Source organism: Hippopotamus amphibius, chromosome X (assembly GCF_030028045.1).
Source record: "Hippopotamus amphibius kiboko isolate mHipAmp2 chromosome X, mHipAmp2.hap2, whole genome shotgun sequence".
Classification (NCBI taxonomy): Eukaryota; Metazoa; Chordata; class Mammalia; order Artiodactyla; family Hippopotamidae; genus Hippopotamus; species Hippopotamus amphibius.
The window spans coordinates 68,715,277-68,726,001 of record NC_080203.1 but is presented as its reverse complement, the minus strand read 5'-3'; the positions used below and the strand labels follow the sequence as shown (position 1 = coordinate 68,726,001).

Genomic DNA, 10,725 nt, shown 5'->3' with positions numbered 1-10,725 from the left:
TTGGGAGTGTAGGCACCCCCACATCTGGCTCAGAGATTTGGGAAATAAATAAAACCTACTTGGAAAAGAGTTAGGGAAGTAAATCAGAAATTGCTTTCTGCATGGGTGGGGACAGGGAAGGGGTAGGGCCAGGGGCAGAAGCATTTCACAGCACTAACCTAAGTTGGGAAACTGCAAGCAACCATCTTCAACTGGCCTTAAGAGGAAGACCAGATGGATGATGGGAGAATCCACAGGAGGGAGAGGAGGAGAGGGAAGGTGGCTGGGGACAACAGCCCCTTTCTTTCTGGGCACAGGAAAGCTGCAAAGGCACCAGGTCCAGGCAGTGACCTCGCAAGGACAGCACAGTTTTTGCAGCTTAGAGATCACCCTCCTGCCCCAACCCAGCTACTCATTCTGCTGACTCGCTGGTGTAGGCCGCTCTCTGGCCCGGGGTGAGGGATGGGTAGCGGATGGCTCTGAGGCCTGGGGCCCTGCCTCTTCCTCTGTGTCTCCTCCCTTGGAGGCAGCAACTAGTCTCTGCCCCTTTGGCCTGGGGTTCCTGGGTCTCAGGGGTGGCAACAGCCTTCCCTTCCTGGGCAGTGCCTTCCTCGTTGTAGGCACCAATCTTCCCCAGCTCCGGCTCTTCCTCCGTGGGTAAGGAGGCAGACGAATCACCCCCACCCTCTTTCCGATTTCTCTTGAAGGACAGGCCACTCAATTTGAAAGTCTTCTTGAAAGAGAATTTCTTTTTCTTCTTGGGGGTCTTCTTGGGGGGGGGTGCTCCCCCTTGGTCTCAGCACCCTGGCTAGGGGATGCAAGTGGCCCCGCCTGCCTCCTGTATTCCGTTCTCAGGGGCCATTCCCCTTCCCCTTTGGGGGATGTCTCCATTGCTTTTCACATGGCCGTTCTCCTGTCGATTGACATTATCAGAGGAAGAGCCTGCTGCCTCCTAGACAGTCACGTAGCCCCTAGGAGCGTTGGAGCTCTGGCTGCCCATAGTGGGGGTTCTGCTGGGGGGCACTCGGAGCCACCCGGATCTCGTGCCGCAGGGGATAGTCGGGTCCGGTGGGCCTGGCTGGCGGAGGGGTGGAGCTCACACTTGAGGGAGAAGGGTGTGTGTGTGTGGGGAACCAAGCTGCACCCCTGCTCTGCCCAAACTTGCTAGCTGCACCTGCCGCAGCTCTGCTCCGTGCCAGAGTGCCGCCTATTCATACATTTTATTTGATTTTACAGATTTTTTGATCAATTAAGCTGGTATTACTTCTATTTAATGTTTTAGATTATGAAAAATGTAAACTTACATGGAATCAAAGTGAATCATTATTCTGATGAACTTTCAACAGTATTTGTGCTTTGCCGTATGTCAGCTTGAAGATGATTTCAAGCTGACATACGGCAAACCACAAGATTTCAAGATACAGAGATCCTTTAGGTAACTTAAAATCTTGGACTGATATTGAATTAATTAATGGACTAATGGGATATCTAGATCATTTCTAAATAAAATGAAACAATGATTAAGAAGCATAAATCTACATTTATATGCTTTTTCATAATTTTATATGCACAATTTTATCTTTGGATTATGGTAATATGCTCATTTTTGCCACTTTGAAAGATCATATATGAAATTGTGTGGCTGTAAAAAGTTATTATGTGTATTCATGAGCTCTGCTAATCTGCTAAATGCTTGTCTCTGACATGCAATTCTCAGTTATGCATCTCTCAGTTTTCTTTGTGAAATAGAAGTTACATTGGTTAAAGTTATAATTAGTGTAAGTGGTTGGACTAAAGACCAACAGTTTCAGAGAAATACAACTGTGTACATGCTTCAGTTTTTCAAGGATGAGAGTAATTTTACTATAAAAAAGCAGTTCTCAGAAGGGTTTTTGTTTTGTTTTGTCTTGTTTTTGTCTCCAAGTCTCTTTATACTTTTCAAAAACGTATTGAGGACTCTAAAGAGCTTTTATTTGTGGGTTATAATTCCCGATATTTACCATATTAGAAATTGAAACAGAGAAAATGTTTAATATTTCCTCATTGATTAATTTGAAGATAACAATGATGAATGTATTCCAAGTTAGTAATATCTTTATAATATTATGAAATTGTCCTGACCTTACAGAACCCTTGAGATAAAGTGTCAGTTTTTTCCAGAATATGAAAGAGCATAATGAAGGACAAAACTTGGAAAGGTACTTTTTTGCCTTGGTTTATGATGCCTGAGTCTGAAAATCTATGAAACATCTTAGCAAAGTTTGCTCAACTTTGATTAGCTTATTTCCTTGGTTTACTATTTATTTCCTTTGACCTACAATATGGAGAATTCCTCCCCACCTCCCCCCCTCACCGCCCACAATCGGTCACCTGCTCATGCAATCTCTCTAGGTAGCAAATATTTTGTGTCTAATAATTTTCTGAGATTTATGTTGACTCGATTATGTCTCTGATTACTTAAGAAGACATAGATGTCTCACTTAGCAATGAGCTAAAATTCTCTATAATTATGTGAACTTATATGCTTATTTTTAAGTTTCTTGTTGCTTTCCAATGGGGAAGATGTGTCATTTCTTGGGGCACCCATGACCCTATCTTAAATGTTCAAATTTCCTGACAACTTTTAATTTTTGCCTTCTAAAAATTGAGTCATAAATGTAAAATAAACAAATGAAATTTCAAGTATTTTTTTAGTTCTACTCTCTTAGCAAAATTTAATTATATAATACAGTGTCATCAACTACAGTCACCATGTTTTATATTAGATCCTCAGGTCTTATTCATCTTATAGCTGAAAGTTTGTACTCTTTTACCAACCTCTCCTTATTTCCTCCACAGCCTGGCCCACCACCCAGTCACTTTCCTACTCTCTATTTCTATGTGTTTAATTTTCTTTTTTCAGATTCCACATATAAGTGATACCATGCAGCATTTGTCTTTCTGTCTGGCTTATTTCTCTTAGCATAATGCCCTCAAGGTCCATCCATGTTGTTGCAAATGGCAGGATTTTTTTCTTTCTCATGACTGAATAATATTCAGTTGTACAAAGAATACATCTTCTTTACCCATTCATCTGCTGATGGACACAGGCTATTTTCATATCTTGGGTATATGTTCAATGAAAACGGGAGTGCAAATATCTCTTTCATATCCTGTTTTCATTCCCTTTGGATATATAATCAGAAGTGGGATTGCTGTATCATATCACATGTTTAAGTTTTTAAGAAAATTGTTTACAATAGTGACTGCACCAATTTACAGTCCCACAATAGTGCACAAGCATTCCCTTTTCTCCATATCCTTGCCAACACTTATTATCTCTTGTCTTTTAATGGTAGCCATTCCAACAAGTGTGAGGTGATGTGTCATTGTGGTTTTTACTTGCATTTCTCTGATGACTAGTGATGCTGAGCACCTTTTCATGTACCTGTTGGCTATTCGTATGTCTTCTTTAGAAAAATGTTTATTTGGGTCCTCTGTCCATTTTTTAAGTCAAATTATTTCTTTTCCCTATTGAGTTGTATGGGTTCTTTATGTATTTTGGAGGTTAATCCCTTATGAGATATATAATTTGCAAATATCTTGCATTTTGTGAGTTTTTTCATTTTGTGAATGGTTTCCTTTGCTATACAGAGCTTTTCAGTTTGATGTAATCCCACCTGTTTATTTTTGCTTTTGTTGCCTTTACTTTTGATACCAAATCCAAAAAAAAAAAAAAATTGCCGTGATCAATGTTACGGAGCTTAATGCCTATCTTTTCTTCTAGGAGTTTATGGTTTCAGGTCTCAAGTTCAAGTATTTAATTCATTTTTAGTTGATTTTTGTGTATGGTGTGAGACAGGTGTTCAAGATATGTTTTGTACCTAAAACTATCTTTAGGACATCCTAGGACAAACTTACAAAGATTTTTTTTTAATTAATTATTTTAAATAAAAAGAGATGTATTAGAAATAGTAAAGTTTATTTGATATATTACCATCAAAGAGTTTCCTGAGAGTTGTCAAATCCAAAACATGCTCAGGCTTCCCTAGATTAAGTTTGTATGGGTAAGAAGTTATTAACATTAGTATTTTAGAAATTACGTGCGTCATGGAAAGTCCCTGGAGATTTGTCAATACCTTCACCTTCTATAACATGTTTTAATCTCTGGAAGAACACTGAAATAGTATTTAAAAGTTCTCTTGAGTTTTCCTATATTTGTCAGAGTCCTGAAAGTGCTTTGTCTGATGTTAGGCAACAATAAGATGGAGTGCTCCTTAAAATATTTACTAAACCTCAGTCTTCTTTAATGTGAACTTAGGATCCTCTAGACAGTGGTTTTCAATTGGGGATTCACATCACTTACCCATGGATTTTTATTACAGTATAGAGATTTAGGACCTACTCTAGAGTATTGAATTTCTTTACTGGATATTCTGAGATGTAGTCTTGGTTATTCTTATGTTTGGTATATTTATGATTTATTATGTTCATTATGTTTTATGATTATAATGTTATATCTCAAAAATTTTTCCTCTGTGACAATTATATCATCCATTTTTATAAATCAGATATAGCATTCACTGTGTTCTGTGAAAATAGGCTTAATCATTATCTTTATACAAATTTTGCCTAAATATTTTTTGGATTGGCTTTATTATCTTGTTTTGCATGCCACGTAAAGAACCAAATTTCCTTGTTAGTTTGATTATTTTTGTTATAAACTTTCATTGGGTCTTTCACTGTTGAAAATTACCAGTAATAAAGTAACCACTGCCATTTTAAGTCTCTGTTATCTACAGATTGTGTTTTGCTTTACTCTGATGCTTTCCAGAAGGCTCTGCAATCAGATGTAGTCCAGAATCAGTGTCTATGACCAAGGAGGAGTGTCTCAGAGCCCTGTGGAAAATAACTGTATTAAGTACTTCAAACTATCGATATTTTAAAGAGAATGGACTCTTGGGTACTGGATTATCATGGCATCTCTTAAACAACTTTAAAATGCTACCAGTGGGTTGAGTCAAGATTTTCAGAACTCTCTTTAGTCAAGATGCAGGTGGGTTCATGAAGCTGTTAACCCAGGATCCAGAAGAATACAAATTCACTATATGGTATTGAATGAACTGATGAAAGATGGCTATAAATTATTAGAAAAGCACTATGGGGAATAAGAAAAAGTGCTGAATAGATAAATATAAAGGGATTGTTCCATTTTAAGGGTTGCGAGAAACACATTTGTGGTAGCACTGATTTTTATGATTATTTGAGTTTCTCTAATTGCTCTGTGGGTAAGACCAAGGAAGGAAACAACTGAATTGTTCCTAGAATAGGTTTTTATCAGGGTAGCCTCAGAAGAAAGATTAACAGAAAACAAAGTTGAAGGCGCTAGTAAGAGAATGGCTAACTTCATATACTATGGGGTCCAGTTTTATTTATTCCCCATACCCACCTCTAATTATTTTGAAGGAAATCTCAGAATCATGCATCACCCATAGATATTTCATTATTTCTCTCTATGGGATAAGAACTATTCTTAACATACCACAATACCTTTATCACATGTAAAAATTAATAATACCTTAAAATCATGGAATATCCAGTGTTAAATTTCCAATTATTTTATAAATAATACAATACTCTTTTAGCAGCTGTTTGAATCAGGATCCAAATAAGCTCCACATATTGGGATTGCTTGATATATCCCTTATCTCTTTTAATTGGTAGATTTCTGCTTCATTTGCTTTTTTCCTCTTGCAGTTTATTTATTGAAGAAAGTAGGTCATTTGTCTCATAGAATTTCCTAAGGTCTGGTTTTTGGTGTCTGTATCAGAGGTGTCATTTAATATGTTCCTCTGCCCTCTGTATTTCCAGTAAATATATTGTTGGATGTAAAGGCTTGATAGGATTCAGTTTTGATTTTTTTTCAGGAGGTGCAAGAAAACTTCATAGGTTCTTTCACATTTTTGTATCAGGGCATACATTATATGTCTGGCCATCTCTTTCTGCAATGTTAGCAGCCATTGATGTTAAATGTCTAAATCCATTAATTAGAGTTACAAAATAGTGGAATTCTAGTTGTAACATTTTGTTTTCATTTATTATCTGGAATATTTCTATAAAGAGAAATTTAATCCCATCTACTATTTGGTTACCATCAGATGCATCTTATTTAGGGGAGACAGGGAAATAATTGATTTTATTTACCAACTTTCTAAATGAGTCTGTTTACTAGCTTCCTCCAGTGGTGACCAATTCATTGTTTAAAAACTTTCAGTATGATCCAATTGATTAAAGTGTTTTAATCCATGAGAGTTATTATCCGTATGGGTGATCAAATTGTCCCTCTTTGGCCTGTGGGAGTCTGTTCAAGTTGGCTCCTAAGTCCTTTTGACACAACCTCCAGTAGTATAATAATAACTTTCTTATTTCTGGTATGACAAGATGTTCCAGGCTCATCTTGTACACTTTTTGCCCCAAACCTTGCATTTCTCCAGATAACACTGCTGCATTTTAGAGAGAATTGTTTTTTAAAGACCACAATCTGGGTACTAGGGGTGCTCCTTGTTCCTGGGTTGGTCATTATTTCTAGGTATTTTCAGTGGACAGACCTAGGAATGTATTTTAAAGATCAAATACTTCATGAGTTCATGCTGATACTTAAAATTCAAATTCCAGACCACAGGTTTTAAATTAACCTCTTTGATCTTACATTTGCAGCTGTTTTCTCCGATACTGAGAATCCCAATTCTCAAAGTCACCAGGAATGATAGAATTAAGAGCTGCTTGCATTTCTTTTCCAGTGAACTAACTGTTCATTTCTCTAGTCCATTTTTTAGGGGTAGTTGGTTTCTTTTTTCTCTATTTTTAAAGTACTTTTATATAATAGAAATGTTAACCTTTTGTTGGTGCTATAAATTGAACATTTTTTTCCAGTTTTTCCATTTGTTTTTTATTTTCTTTGCTTATGGGGTATCTTTTTGTCATGCTAAACCTAAAAAGTTATTAAATTTATTTATCTTTTCCCTTATTGCTTCTGGATATCAAATCATAGTTAAGAAAGTTTTTCCCTTTCCCAGATTATAATTTACCCATATTTTCTTCTAGTATACGTATAGCTTAATTTTTTACACTTAAATCTCTGATCCTTATACAATTTGTCCTATTATATGGTTTGAGGAATGGAGATATATTTATTCTTTACCCCATATAGCTTTCCAGTTACCCTTATACTAGAAGTCCAAATTTTCCTTGCTGACTTGAGCTCTGCCTCAGGCAGAAGCTGTCATGCCCTGTCTATATCACCTTGCTCTTATCACTTCAATTCATGACAACAGGACTTCCAGTTACCATCAACTGCCTTTCTTTACCTGAAGGTTTGCTCTGACCACCAGGACTTTTTTGTCCACACATCGTAGGCTGGAAGTACCTGGAAATTAACATCCCTCAGAAACAGCCTACAATCAATGACTAATAAAATTTGCTGACAAAATAAGCATCAGGAGGGATAACATGTGCCCTGAGGCACATGTTTTTCCCAGAATTACTCAGCAGAAGTTAGTTATAGATAGCCACAGAAGTAATTGCTTGGTAACCAACACTTTATTGGCTGCCTTCCCTTTCCTGTTTTATTTCCTCACCCCTTCCTGGTATTTCTTGGGAACACTTCACAAACAAACATTTGCACTTGAATCTTTGTCTCAGGATATTCTTCTGGGGGAATCTTTATTACTTCCTTTATTACATACTAAATGTGCATGTTTTATTGGATTTCCTACTCCCTTTCATTAATCTGTTTATTCATACTCAGATATAATTGCTTTGATTATAAAGGCTTTATAGTTAGTGTTAAAATCTGGTATGGACAGCTCCTCTTGCTCTTTTGTCTGAGAGTTTTGATAGTTATGCTTAATTGTTTAGTCTTCTATATGAACTTTAAAATTATCTTATCTACCTTTAAGGAAAAAAAACTATGACATTTTTATTGAGATTGCATTAAATTACTGATTTAAATGTAATTGAAATTATTTCTATTTTTCCTGTCCAAGAACATGTCTATTTATTAAAGTCTACTTTTGTGTCTTTTAGGAATATTTTATAGTTTTCTTCATGTAGGTTTTGGACATTTATTAAATTTATGCCTATGTATTTAATTTTCTTTTATATCATAAATAGGGTCATCTCTTCCATTAACCTTCTATCTGACTTCTGTATGTATGTGTATATAATATATATATTGATATTTTTGTATATGGATTTTATAACTTGCTAATGAAGTTCTCTCATCTTTCATAGTAGTTTTTAAAAAACATTGATTCTGAGCTTCCCTGGTAGCACAGTGGTTAAGAATTCACCTGCCAATGCAGGGGACACAGTTTTGATCCTTGGTCTGGAAAGATCCCACATGCCGTGGAGCAACTAAGCCCGTGTGCCACTACTATTGATCCCACGTGTTGCAACTACTGAAGCCCGTGCACCTAGAGCCTGTGCTCTGCAACAAGAGAACCCACATCAATGAGAAGCCTGCACATCACAACGAAGAGTAGTCCCGGCTCACTGCAACTAGAGGAAGCCCATGCACAGTAATGAAGACCCAACACAGCCAATAAATAAAAATAAAATAAATTTATAAAAAAGAAAAACATTGGTTCTCTTGGGTTTTCCAGGTATACAATAAACCTTCTACAAATATAAATAGTTTTACTTCTTTCCAATTCTTATGCACCTAAGGAATATTTTTGTTGTTGTGTCATAATAAGGAAGTATCCATAGAGTCCTTTTTAATTTCCTTTTGGTGATTTTAGAGTGATTATTAGATCTGTGAAAAGGCTTTTCTGCATATGTGAACATTATCATATGTTTTTTTCCCTCTATCTCTATTAATAACATGAATAATATTCATGGATCTCCTAATATTGAGCCACCCCTGCTTTCCTGGAATAAACCCCACTCAGTGTGATATATATCTTTAAGTGGGCTGTAGGATTCCATTTGCCAATATTTTATCAAATATCTCTGGATCAACATTCAGGAATGATATTGGTCTATGATTTTCATTTTTGGTATAATCTTTTTCAGGTTTGGGGATCAATGTTATGCTTTGTAAAGTTAATTTGGCAATTTTTTTTTTGTTTTTATGCTGTGAATTATTTAATTTACATTGAGATAAACTTATTTTTAAAAATTACTAGAATTCTTAGAATTTCCCCTGTGAAACATATGGGCTGGTTTGTTTTTTGTTTGTTTTCAGAGGGTATTTTCTTTTCTTTTTTTGTAAATTTATTTATTTGCTTATTTATTATTGGCTTCGTTGGGTCTTTGTTGCTTCATGGGCTTTCTCTAGTTGTGGCAGGCTATTCTTCACTGTGGTGCACAGGCTTCTTAGTGCAGTGGCTTCTCTTGTTGCAGAGTATGGGCTCTAGGCACATGGGCTTCAGTAGTTGTGGCACGTGGGCTCAGTAGTTGTGGTTCGAGGGCTCAAGAGTGCATGCTCAATGGTTGTGGCACGCAGGCTTAGTTGCTCCACAGCATGTAGGATCTTCCCAGAGCAGGGCATGAACCCATGTCCCCTGAATTGGCAGGTGAATTCTTAACCACTGTGCCACCACGGAAGTCGCAGAGGGTCTTCTCTATAGTAATTGATCTGTTTAGACTTTCTCCACTAGGGTCAATTTTGGTAAGTTGCATTTTTTTTTCAGATCTTTATTGGAGTATAATTGCTTTACAGTGTTGTTAGTTTCTGCTGTACAACAAAGTGAATCCTCTATATTTATACATATATCACCACATCCCCTCCCTCTTGAGCCTCCCTCCCACCCTCCCTATCACACCCCTCTCAGTCATCACCAAGCATTGAGTTGATTTACTTGTCCTATGCAGCAGCTTCCCACTAACCATCCATTTTACATTTGGTAGTGTATATATGTCAATGCTACTCTCTCAATTTGTCCCAGTTTTCCCTTGCCCCCTGTGTCCTCAAGTCCATTCTCTATGTCTGCATCTTTATCTTGCCCTGCCACTAGGTTCAGCGGTACTATTTTCTTAGATTCCATATATATGTGTTAGCATATGGTATGTGTTTTTCTCTTTCTTTTTTTAAAATTAATTAATTAATTTATTTTATTGACTGTGTTGAGTCTTCGCTGCTGCACACGGGCTTTCTCTAGTTACGGCGAGTGGGGGCTACTCTTCCTTGTGGTGAGCGGGCTTCTCATTGCCATGGCTTCTCTTGTTGCAGAGCAAGGGCTCTAGGCATTTGGGCTTCAGTAGTAGTGGAACATGTACTCAATAGTTGTGACTCACAGACTCTACAGCACAGGCTCAATAGCTGTGGCGCACAGGCTTAGTTGCTCTGTGGCATGTGGTATCTTCCTGGAGCAGGGATTGAACCTGTGTCCCCTGCATTGGCAGGTGGATTCTTACCCACTGTGCCACCTAGGAAGTCCTGTTTTTCTCTTCCTGACTTACTTCACTCTGTATGACAGACTCTAGGTCCGTGCACCTCACTAAAAATTACTCCATTTAGTTCCTTTTTATGACAGAGTAATATTCCATTATACATATGTGCCACATCTTCTTTATCCATTCATCTGCCAGTGGGCACTTAGGTTGTTACTATGTCCTCACTATTGTAAATATTGCTGCAATGAACCTGTGGTACATGTATCTTTAAAAATATATATATAAAAAAATATTTATTTATTTATTTATTTATTTATTTTTATTGGCTGTATTGGGTCTTCTTTGCTGTACACAGGCTTTCTGTAGTTG

The 10,725-nt window shown here is 37.0% G+C and overlaps 1 pseudogene; it reads right to left on the bottom strand.

Moving 5' to 3' along the window:
• Nucleotides 1-387: 387 nt before the first annotated feature.
• Nucleotides 388-979, bottom strand: LOC130841250 (MARCKS-related protein-like; annotated as a pseudogene).
• Between the last annotated feature and the right edge of the window lie 9,746 nt (nucleotides 980-10,725).